The sequence below is a fragment of the Vicia villosa genome, linkage group LG5 (assembly GCF_029867415.1).
Source record: "Vicia villosa cultivar HV-30 ecotype Madison, WI linkage group LG5, Vvil1.0, whole genome shotgun sequence".
NCBI lineage: Eukaryota > Viridiplantae > Streptophyta > Magnoliopsida > Fabales > Fabaceae > Vicia > Vicia villosa.
Window position 1 is genome coordinate 138,126,963 of NC_081184.1, and position 13,547 is coordinate 138,140,509.

Genomic DNA, 13,547 nt, shown 5'->3' on the forward strand with positions numbered 1-13,547 from the left:
TATTTTAGGTTAAACCCCTAAGGCGTCAAAACATCAATCACTATTGAAAGCTTGTCTATTTTGGAAAGGAAAAGAACATGGGGCATTTAATGCACCCCATGACGGCGTTTCTTGGGAGAATCAATGTTCTCTATTTCTTAGACGTGTCTTTCAGGTTTAGAGACTTTCCCATTTCCCGTGGTAGTTACACTATTGGTTAATTGCATTGCTTGTGCCATTGAGTTTTTCGATAATAATTCAGAAACCCCTTTTTCTTCTTTTTTTCTTTTTCCAGAAACGCACTTGGTGAAAATCTCTCCTTCTTTGCTTTTCTAGTCCTACTCCCAACGATCATGGGAATGGAAAAGAAAGCTAAATTTATCTATTTGTATCTTGTCTTGAGGCCCACCAAAAAAATACACTAGGAAGTCAGAAGGTAAAATATATTTCCACATAACTAAAGTTGGCCAAATCCTCAACACAAAAAATAATTGACAAATGAATTGTCATAAAATTTCTCCTGATAGAAAATCAAAGATAAGAGATATTGTAAATGGCACACAACTCATACAATTATTAACAAAAAAAGTTAACTTCGTATTTTTTTTTAAAGGTTGTCCAAAAAGGCTATTATAAAGACTAATCTGAGTTGGTCGATAAGGAAATTTAAAAAAGATGTAGTCAGTAGGATTAACTTTGTACATAAATATTGAATCGTACCTATATCGAGACATATACGATCAATCAACTAAGTTTATTTTTTCAAGTTTATCATTGATCTTTTTAGTTTTAAACAATTATGTTGAGGAAGAAATTGCCCCTACTCTTTTAAAGAGTGTTAAATGTGATGGTAAGTTTTTATAACTACTAAACTACAACATACTTAGATAAACATAATTAAAACTAGTACATAATTACTTAACTAATTTTTAAGTTTGACAATAATTTTTATCCAACTATTTTATGCTATCCGTCATATCCTATATTATGAAGATTAAATGGACCCTCAAAGAATAAAGATAAAAGAATCTAGGAAAAATTCCAAAATCATACATCACTAATTTGATTATATTAAAATTTGAGTGTGGAACATATCAACAACAAAAAAAATGAAGTGTGGAAATTGCACAATCCGTATTTTTGCTTCTGCGTTTTTTTGCATCCTACTTTTAATATTCTGCAATCAATCTTTTAAATGGTTTCAAAAATTTGTTCTTTTATTTATTTGTTTTCTTTTACATTTGAAAAATGATTCCATATGATGTAAGAATAACTTATAATAATGGATGTACCCGTTCAATACTTGATGTGGGAGAAGGAGAATCAATTGGTTCTAACTTTGACCATAAAGTAATAGTTTCTTTTCTTTATGAAGATAAATATATGACCTTAAACTAATACTAAAAGGAGTATATTTGTAAGACAATTTTTCGATGCACTTTGTAGATCTCATAGACATCAAAGCGAAATTCTAAATTTGCGATCTGTTCTTTCAGATGCACATTCGAAAGCATCTTTATTTTGCACTTCTTCCGTAGATGCATCTATGAAACCGTTAAAAAACATAGTATAGAAGAGTTAAATTCAACTTATTTCAGTTTAGCAATTCGTCTGTAGATGCACCTACGGAACATGGTGAAAACAGAGTGTTCCGGAGATGCACCTACGGAACAGTCTGCTATATTTTCAAATCATATTCATTTCACTTCAAAACTCAATGTTTATTGCAAAAATAAAAAATTAAAGTAATGCATTTTAAAGACAATAGCAGGTAGACCAAAAAAATACAACGTATAAATAATGTCATCCATAATGTCAAAAACATCATCAAAATAACATACATAAACGAAATAAAAATAGAGACATCAAAAAAACAACAGGCATCACTAATGTGTATGCCGAACATCATCATGCGCCTCTCCTCTACCTCTGGCTCCGCCTCCGCCTCTGCGTCCACCACGCCCTCTGCTTGCTCTGTCTCTAGCGTCAAGTGCTCCACCAGTCCTGGCATGATGCCTAAGGTATAGAAATGCCTCCTCTGCAAGCCTAATCATAACATCCAGCACACGCCTCTGCTCAGACCCCTCAGGGAATAAACCATCTGCCATGGCTCCCAGGCCCGTGACAGCTATCTGACGACACCGGGGAAAAAGATCTTAAGTGTGGTCCAATTCAGCCTGATGAGCCTGCATAATCTCCTTGTGGACTGGTCTGGGCGGATCTCCAGCTGCAGTGGGAAGCATGTATGGATGTGACACTCTATAGTACCAGGTGATGTACCCCTCGACACAGCTCCAGTTATGCTTTATTATCTTCGTCCGAGCCTCCTCAGGAACCATGTGATGCTCTCAGTCTGCAAATACCTCATCTAACTAGCGACGGGTCATGGTGATAGGAGCAGAAACAGTAGGGTCGCGAAGTATCGTCTGTGCGTAGCCAAACTGACACATGACGCGCTCCGGAAGATAACGTACAATAATGGTCAAGCTGGCGGCCATCCATCCAGAATATAGTGATATCTCATCAAACGGAACCGTCTCATTGTGCTTGGCGTAGCAGTCATAACGTATGTCCTCGACAACCATGCGATCAAGTGTGCGCCTGTAAGGATCCGACATCTAGTTCCCTCTCTGGGGGCCGAATGCACTGGAACGCAGCATGAGCTCAGTGTAGGTAGGTACCTCTCCGCAACCAATAATGTCTGGGAAGTGCTGTAGTATCCAAGCCTGAAAAAAAACACGGTTATTTTAATGTACTATCACAAATATATAATAAGTAGAAGGGTATAAGGTTGTTACCACCAAAAGGGTATAACTTCCTGCCATTGTACATGCCTTCCACAGGCATCCCTCTCTGAGTCTAGAGTAACTGCACGCCAATACAGCCGCTCCTCAATTGTACTCTCGGATACGTGTTTTATCCGATAAGTACCTAAGGTAGACCATGTTTGTGTACGTCGAGCTCATAGTGCCTATCAAATATAGGATGTAACATTTCAGCGCCTGCTCTCTGTGTATATCAGCCTCTACCTCATCACTAGAAGCCTCATGTGCCTCACTCAGCGCCTCATTATATCTCCACTGCAAGAAGGAAAACATCATGTGCGCCCCGCGGGTCCTCTCCACCTCATCAAGCGCGTTAGCAGGATCAGCCCCTAGCTCTGCAATTAGCATCTCCATCGCTTCCTCCTTCGCCATCCTACCGTGATCAAGGAGGGTACCCCTGATAGGTAGATGCAGGAGGAATGCCACATCATCAAGTATGATGAAATCTCACTGTTAGGAAGATGAAATGAGGAAGTCTTCGGATGTCATCTCTCTGCAAATGCCATCAGCATCCCGTTATGTATCGTCACGTAGCCGACCTAGCAGAGGTCCCTCAGGTCAAAAGCTGATAGTACATCCTGGAACTACGGCTGGTCAGGCTGCATGAGACAGGAAATCTTCTGGGCGTGGCTGTACAACCTCTGGGGATCCCTCTCATGAAATTATCAAAAAATAAAAACGGTTATTAATAAGCAAAGTCAAAAACTGAAGAAAATAAATTAATAAGCAATTACCAAAGAAAACTTACATCTCCCTCCCAGATACGCCTGGCTGCATGATCTGCATACCCAGTCAACAGGGATGCGTCTACAGGGTCCCCTGGGTACCAAACAAGCTCCAGCACCGGCCGGTCCTCGTGCAGCTCCGAAGGTGGAACAGAAGTAGAAGTAGAAGAACTGCCCCGATGACATCTGTGGAGGGATGGCATTTGTGAGGAATCCTCAGCATCAACGTCATCCCGAGTCCTCCGTAGTATATTAGTAAAAGGGGAAGGCCCAGCTGGAGCGGGTCTAACGGATGGGGAAGGCCTGGCTGGAGCGGGTGTATCAGGTGCATCTGCTGCAACGGCAGCTCCATCAATGACCTGAGATACTACACACATTCGTTCATGCTGCACAGATGCGTGTTATGCAGTCCTTCCATGTATATCCCTATTTGGACCGTGAGCCATAATGTTTGCATTGTGGTACAAATAACCTCGATATAGAAGTTGTGTATTTATAAATAAACAAGAAAAGAAAAACAAAAATTTACTCTTCCATAGATGCATCTATGGAAGTACCTTAGTTTCAAAAAACGGTGGTGCTTCCGTAGATGCATCTACAGAATGCTCTAACATTCATCTCTTTCATAGATGCATCTATGGAAGGTTCTGAAATTCTGAAACTCAACAATGGCGTAAGTCCACTGTTCAGTCACCCAAAAATTTTATTTTTGTGGCTTGATCATACGTTTTAAACATCAAAAATACCTCTAAACTATATTTCTAAACCTATCCAATCATTTCTACACCTAAATATCGAATTCTAGTTCGATTTTACAAATACTCTAAAATAACTCGAAAAGTAAAAAAAATTACCCATTAAATAGAGTTTTTGAACTTTATGGAATGTGTTTATACTTGGTGTTGACAATGTCGGCCGAACTCGGGAGAAAAAAATTAGAAGTTTGATATTTGGGGTTGAGAGAGTTTGAGTGTTTAAAATATGAAGAATTAGGGGGGAAAGGTATGGCGCGAGTTATAACGTCGAATGCTTCTGTAGATGCATCCACGGAAGCTTCTGTATGTGCATCTACGGAACAAAACAACATTAAACAAAAAAAGGTGATAGAGCGGAAAAGATTTAACTTATACATGATGATGGAGCGAAAAAGCAACAAAGAATATAGTATTTGTTAGCCCAATTCAATGCAAACCACACCTACATTGAGAGAATCTAACCCAAGAAAGGAACCTCGCTTATTTGCATTAATGCAATTATTCATATAGGAACAACAACCCTGCGTTGTTCAATGCCTCTTCCTAATCTTAATGACTTTCTACTTAGGACTCCCTATAGAACTATTTCACGATCAATAGTAAGAATGACAAAAATGGACTTACTCTAAATTCTCCCAATTCAAGGCAACTTTCCTAATACTACCCGTGAGCTTCATTCTACACTCTCCCTTAATATGAGAACCCTCGAACTTTAACTCAAACATTAATCCCAAGTTTTTAGACAATTACAATATGATTGAAAGGGTGAAACAATCGCCCCATACAAATAATTTATTCTCAAGCTTATAGAATTAGTATCTTGGAACAAAATTTTACAAATTAAGTAACAAACAAAACTCTATGCCTTAAGATATGAATGGATGAGCTAGAGTGGTGCACAAAGATAACACAAACAAATACTTAAAAGATAAACCCTAACACAAGGAATCTTCAAAACTTGCACATCTCAAACGTGAGGTTTGAATCTTATTAAATAGAAATGCTTCTTATGGTCTTTTCTCCTTTTGATATCATATGAGATCTCGACTAGATTTAGTTGGATTTTGTTTTTTGATTTGTTCCACAAAATTCTCCAACAAAGTTATGATTTTATTCAAATTCAGATTCAAATTTAAATCTCCAATATTTGATTTGATCACATTCAAACTAATCAAACAAATCATATCACACATTGCTAAAAGATAGCAACAAATATGATTCCAATCAGAAAAATTCGCACCAAACTGCAACAAATTTGTCATGCTGACAAGAGCTAGATGGTGCACTGCACACATGCTAGAACATCGTGTTCCACATGTTACACCAGAACATCCAAATTAACTCTCTTCATATAAATCTTCTTTTAGAGTAAATCTTGAATTACATAAATCTTCCTTCCAAGAAAATCCCGTCAAATGTTCTTTGAATAAATCAAACCCAAATATTTTAATTAAATCATATTATACATATTCATGATTTAATAAAATATTTTCCAAATTGATTTGGATTAACAAACTTCTTCCAATAACAACCTCCTGCATCTTCTGAAGGAATTAACATCAAGACAAATTTGAAGGAAATTTGAAGAAAATTAGAACTCAATCCTTACAACAAGATGTCACACAAAAAGTGTTGAACAACTTGCTTTACAAGTTACTTACAACCAAATCTTTATGTCAAGCACTATAGAAGAAACTTGGACTAAACAAATCTTCTTAGAAATAAACACAATCACGCTCATATTTCTTCATGAAATCTAGCTCATTAATTGAGGCCAGATGCTGAAACACATGCTTGAACATCTTGTTCCACGTGTTGCCTCTGCACAAAAGACATCTTGTATAATTGTTGTTTTACCAGATGCAGCCAATAAAGAGGAACAACAATCTCCCCCTTTGGCAAATTTTGGCTTAAAAACTAAAAAAGATATGATCTTCAAGAAGTAGCACAAGTAGCACACCATATTAAACAGCTGCAGCAGAAGTAACTCATAAGTAAGGTGGTTGCTACACATCAAGAGATTAGTTTAACATGATCATTTATCCTCCCTTTTGCCACAATTTGGCAAATGTATGGAAAGAACCACAAAGATAGATAGGAACAACAGCCAACCAGCAATAAGAGTAGCAGCAACACAAATCAGTAGCATATTTAGGAGTCAAATGGTTTGCTACACACATTAATGCTCCATAGTAGTCAATCATGCAATCACAATGTCAGTCATGCATGAATACACGGTTAGTAGTTAAGTTAGAATCAACAGAAGATACTACTAACACAAAGACCATCACACAGAGTTGAGGGCCAAATGCAGATGCTTTAGCTTGTGCACACACATAAACTAGAACAGTCACTACCATACATCAGTTAGTATCAATCCCATCAGAATCAGCAACATATAACAACACCATAGCACACAGTCACTAGAGTCATTATTCAGAACATACCACCATATACACCAAAATAGCAGTGGCAGCAACAATAGGTTGAGGTGAAAAATCTCCAACATTTCTTCATTAAAAACCAGATCAAATTCATCAACTGGTACATAGATGTTAAACATAATATCTTAGACATATTACCAAACCTACAACTTATAACTAAGACTCAGCAACAATTGAGGAATTCCATTATTCTTAACCTTAATCTCCTTCAATAACTTACGGTAACGAGCTCTAACTTTAAACATTGTCATTACTACAAAAATTGCTTTTAACCTCATACGTGAAGTGTATATAATCTCGATTACACCTGCGAGGTAACAAAGAGTGACATGAAAAGTTGCCACTTATCACCTCGGTGATTTAAAAACTAAGGAGAGAAATGACACTGGTCATGGGTTTGATCCCTAGCAACTATATTTTTTGAATTTTTAAAACTGCGCAACTTTTTAACTTGGTTTTTAACAATAACCAAAGGTAAAGTCATGTTTTCAAAAATTTAATTTTAACCTTTTTTTTCGTTTTAATTTGCAAAGCACTAATTTTTTTGAAAAATTCAAAATCTTCCATATCATCATCAACAACAACACCTATAACAACAACAAAGACAACATCAACAAAATCCTTAAACATTAAATCTCACAACAAAACAACAACAACAAAAACAAAATCCATGTAATCTTTAAATGTTAAATCTCAACAACAACAACAACAACAACAACAACAACAAATAAACAAAATCAATAGAATACTTAAACATTAAATCTTAAAATAGAAGTAACAACAACAACAACAACAACAAAAAATCCATGAAATCTGTAAACATTAAATCTCAACAACATCAACAACAACGACAAAGAAATAAAATCAATATAATCGTTAAATACTAAATTTTTACAGCAACAACAATATTAAACATTTTATTTGATACAACTACAACTAACATTAAACAATTTTAATAAGGAATTACTAGATAAAAGACTACATTAAGAAACTAACCTTAAAATATTTTCCTGGTCTTGTTTTCATTATCTTGTTTTCAATATGTTAAGGTTAAATTTCAGCACTGTGCATCCAAGTTGGATAGTTGTGGTATTCATGTTTTGATTGGCTAGTGAGAGTTTCCACGGATCACTAATGTTTCATGTGTATTGATGAGTTGGTAATGTCTTGACCATTGTTACTTTATAAATGGACGACAAAGATTCGTGACTTAAATTTTTTCATCAAATTGGTCATAAATAAAAAAATTGAAAAAAGTAAAATACGCTACTTTACCCCTCGGTTTTTAGCAAAATAGAGGTAATAGTTCATAAAAAGGTAATATTGATCATGGGTTCGATCTCCAGCAATAGCATTTTTTTCTTTTCAAAATTGCACTACTGTTTACCTCGATTATAAACAAAAACCGATGGGTAAATTCCTATTAAAAAATTAAAAAATAAATAAAAAAAGTGATAAAGTGTAGTTGTTGGGATTCAAAGACATGTGCTCTAAATACTTTATCCCTCGCTTTTCAGCAAAACCTAGGTAATACTTCCTTCGTCCCATATTATTTTTCGCAATTGAACATTTCACAAAGATTAGAAAACACTAATAAATGTAAGAGAGAATAATGACTTTACCAAATTATCCTCATTAATTATTGGTGTATTCAAATTTGCATTAATGTTAAGTGAGAAAACAATAAATTAAGAAGATTTATTAGAGGGTACAATTGGAAGATTAAATATAAAATTGCATTGGTAATCTAAAGTGACAAGTATTTTGTGACATTTTTTTCTAAATGTGACACTTATTTTGGAACGGAGGGAATAGGTGATTAAAAAAATTAAAAGGTGATAAAATGTAGTTGTTGGGATTCGAAGACGCGCCCTCGATATACTTTTCCTCTCAGTTTCCAGCAAAACTGAGGGAATATATGGTATTTTAAAAAAATTAAAATGTGACGCATCAATGGTTTACACTTCAGGTTTTTGTTGGGTGAGGTGAAATGTTATGTCATGAAGTGTATTATTTTTTGTAGTGTGTCTTTAACGATAGAGCATCACTATGAAGCTCCTTATGATGGTCACCATGTCCAAAACATCTTCTTCAGAGCCACTTGTTTAAACAAGCTTTCTATTCATTTTATAATTAACAAGGGAAATTTTCTAATCCTTTCTCTGAGTTGGAAACTCAATCATCAACATGTCATACATGCTGTCTGGTACATCCTAGTTGACATCTTCATTACCATCTTTGAGCATTAGATTACTCCACAATAGTTAAGTGCAACAACTTCCAGCATATACACTTTGGAAATCAAATGGGTGATTCATCATTTTCTTTACTTGAAACTCAAGAAAGTAGATAACATATCCTTCCATGCTCAACTCAAATTCATACTGTAGTAGTTGATGAACCAAACGCTATAACATCTTACTGACATCCTGCAAAACACAATGTCTTCAACATAAATGTGAACTATCATCATATTCTCATTGTCTTCCATATTGGCACCCTCCATGTTGTTAATATCAATATTGACTTCCAAATTCAAGTACCAATTTAGTAAGGCACATTTCACATTCATCTGATAAAGTTTGAACTTCATAATACATGGCAGTCTTGGTATCAATTTGATGACTCCAAGATGGACAATAGGAGCAAAAGTTTAGGCATCATAAAAACTTCCATCTTCATGGGAAGTCATTTTACTTTGGACATCATCCATATATTGTGAGACCTTGGTAAACAATATATACACACACACACACACACACATATATATATATATATATATATATATATATATATATGTGTGTGTGTGTGTGTGTGTGTGTGTGTGTGTGTGTGTGTGTGTGTGTGTGTGTGTGTGTGTGTGTAACATACCTCATAAATATGCTTTCCACATCTTCACACAATGTCTTAACATTTTTCTCCATGTCTTCTATTGCATGATCCTTCTTTCCTTTTGATGCAGATTTTCTTTTCTCATCATGGTTATTAACAACATCACCAAAGGGTTATAATTGTATCATCTCAACATCTTCAGGGACATGGTCATCATCACTTATAGAATTATTCTCAAGGGTCACGTCATCATTCTCCTTATGACTTTGAGACTCAATCTCCAATAGGTTGTACATGATGTTTGGCACATCTTTATCAAAATCTTGATTTCCCATATTAGTTTCATAGATCTCCTCCTTAAAAGCCTTTTGAATGAGATGATGATTTCTCATAGTCCCATACATGAGTGGGACATCAATAGCATTTCCACCAACATCCAAATCATAGTTATCACCGTGTGAAATGTTGTGGAGATTAATAACTAAAACATACATCTTATGACTAAGGTTCAACTGACTCATAGGAACACCGATATCTACTTCACCTAACACAATATCATGTTTTTGATTGATCAAAACTCCAGAGATATGAGAAGGAACTCCAATAGAAAGAACTATGCGATAATCACTATTCTTCTTTAGCTTCTTCTTTTGAACTACTGTCAGTTGTCAGTGTTGCGAGGACCTCTAGCCTGACCACCAGCCTTCCCTTCAATGACAAATTCTAGCTTAAGTATCATAAAGCTCATATGTGGTAATTCATAAGAATTAGTAAGATGTTGAAACATCTTATATGACATATTGGTTTGCTTCTCCAGTTGACAATCTTCATAAATATTTCCTTCTTAAAGTTTGAGATCAGTACACATATGACAGATTTCTCTGCAACAACCCCCAACCTTTCTGAACCATGGCTTATTTTACGTTTCTAACATGTTTTCCATGATGTCTGAAACATGATCTTCAACATTCTTCTCTACAATTGCAACATCCATGTTAATATTAACCAATTACTTTCTCTTATGGATATCACAAAATGTAACATAGTTTCTTTCTCCTATCAATTGTCTATTTCAACTACTTTCAAAATAACAATATTCAAAAGAGAATACCTTAAGGGAGGAGCAAGCAATATGAGCCAGAATATTAGGCTTGACATGCCAAACATCTTGATGATACCTTTGAGACTTCTCATTCCTTTGAGGGTACATATGTTGATGGAGTGGTTGTCTACCATACAACTTACAATAATACAAGGGAATGTAGGAGACAAAATTAATGCACTAGAAATCATGTTTGACGGAATTTTGAGACATGTTACCTGACATTCTGCATTCAATTTTCTGAAAAGGAGTAATACACATTTTCTTTGAATTTGATGGCTCACCAAAATGTATAACCTTTTTCATGTCTTTGAAAGTCACCATATTGTTTGCTTGATTAGATTCACCTTCTTCACCATGAGTGACATTGGAGATTCTTCTTTGTTTCCTTGGAAAACCTTGAGCATTCAGCTTGAATATGTTCAAATTCGTTGTATTTAAGACATAGGATCCCTATGCACTTGTAGGAATAGTTGAAATTTTTTCTTTCACCATCCTTTTCTTTGTGTTGAACGTTCTTGACATTGGAGGGACATTATTCTCAAATCCCTTGTCAAGTTTTCTCATTACTTTACTAAAGATCTTAGCAAGCTTAAGATTTTTTTTTAGAATTACATTCTACATAGTCTTCACAATCTTCATAACTAACTTTGGCTCTATTCTTTAGAGGATAAATCATATTTGATCTATGAATAAGTACTCCTTCATTGAAATTCTCCATCTTGAATAGAATAAGAACCCTGGAACTCACCCAAATAGAAAAATCACAAGTTTAGTTCACTTAAAATATTAACTCGAAAAATCTCAAAGACAATTTGTGCAGAGGAAAAAGTGTGTGTTTTGGGTTTAAAATGTCTGAATAACTAACAACTGGATGCAAACAGTAAACTAAGGATAAAGATAATAGACGAGAAAAAAAGTAAATGAAGTAAATCACATTTAACGTAAATGTTTCGAATACAAAAGATTTGCATAAGGTTTAAAAAATGGATGTAGACTCATATTTCTCGCAAATTGTTTCGTTCTGTAACTTGGGTGCTTTAGTTCTCTAGAGAATCAGTGAGAGTTATGCGATCCCGATTATAATGCATAAGCCTGCATTATATACTACCACAAATATAATCATTGACAACAGTTCAATTCTATCGATCTGACATGTATCCCACTACTTAGGCTTTCATCCCCTAACTTGTTTCCACGCATCTTCATAAACGAAATTGCTTGAAAAACGAAGTATCATCCTGATAACGATGTTGATAATTGCTTCGAACTTCTCAACTGCCTTTGTCGAAAAACTTTGATCAAATCTCGTACTGCTGAGACATTTCAACATCAAGAAAGTCTTTGGACTCAAGAAATATCCTAAGCCCCTAATAGCTAGTAAAGCTCTAATTTCGGAATTGTGTTGAAGGCTTGCCTTATGTAACGCTTTTCGAGATTTTGGACATGTTTTGGAGAGAGAGAGAGAGAGAGAGAGAGAGAGAGAGAGAGAGAGAGAGAGAGTGATCCTAATCTTGTGGATCTATTCTTGATATTTGTCCAAACCATACTTACCACGCTAGCCAAACTACTTAGTCGACTTGGTTAATATGTCGAAGCTTTTTCAACATAGTTATTAGCAGAGTTGTCAAAATGGGCTAGTCCATATGGGCCGTTCCGTTAGACCTGAAAAATCATAGTGCTTGGGCCTTAAAATTAGAGCCTATATTTTTCAGGGCTTTTTTAACCCAACTCTGAAAAGCCCGCTACCCATTAGGGCTAGCCCATATAGGTCGTGGGTTGCTTATTAGGTCCGCATAATTATAAAATTTAAAAAATATATATTAATATTTATATTGTCTTAATCCAAAATAACACATTTATTTTTCTCACCTCACTAAATTTTATTGCTATTCTATTCAATATTTCTCTTTTAAATATTATACATTAATATATTCAACAATTTTCCATTGTATTATATTAGTTTTTCTCTTATGTTAAATATTCAAGTATTATTTTATACAATTTAGACATATATAGTATTTAGAAACACATTATAGTATTTATAAGAGATGATATAATACTTAAAAATGTATTATGTTTAAAATAATAAAAAATTTATTTTATTTCTAATAAATATTATCAAGTTTTTGTTTTAATTTTTTTAAATAAAAAAGTCTGTTTATGACCGGATAGCCCGAATTCCATCTAGGGAGAGGCTCTAGTAATCTATATGATAATTTTATAGATGTAATCTATATGATAATAGTTGTCAATCCAACAATGAATTTTGTTATATGAATATGTAAAAAGTTATCGGATATATCATAAATTTAAGTTTAAAATCTTGATGATATATATATATATATATATATATATATATATATATATATATATATATATATATATATATATATATATATATAGTTTAAAGGTAGTGCACTGACAATGTAAACTAACTTTACACATATAACCAATCAAAATCCTTATATTTGTCATTTCATATTAGTTTTTTTAAATTAAAATTGTGTTTTAATTAGATACATGATTGTGATTGGTTGACAGTGTAAAAATATTTTACACTGTCAGTGCATATCCCTTTTTCTCATATATATATATATATATATATATATATATATATATATATATATATATATATATATATATATATATATATATATATATATATATATATATATATATATATATAGTTTAAAGGTAGTGCACTGACAATGTAAACTAACTTTACACATATAACCAATCAAAATCCTTATATTTGTCATTTCATATTAGTTTTTTTAAATTAAAATTGTGTTTTAATTAGATACATGATTGTGATTGGTTGACAGTGTAAAAATATTTTACACTGTCAGTGCATATCCCTTTTTCTCATATATATATATATA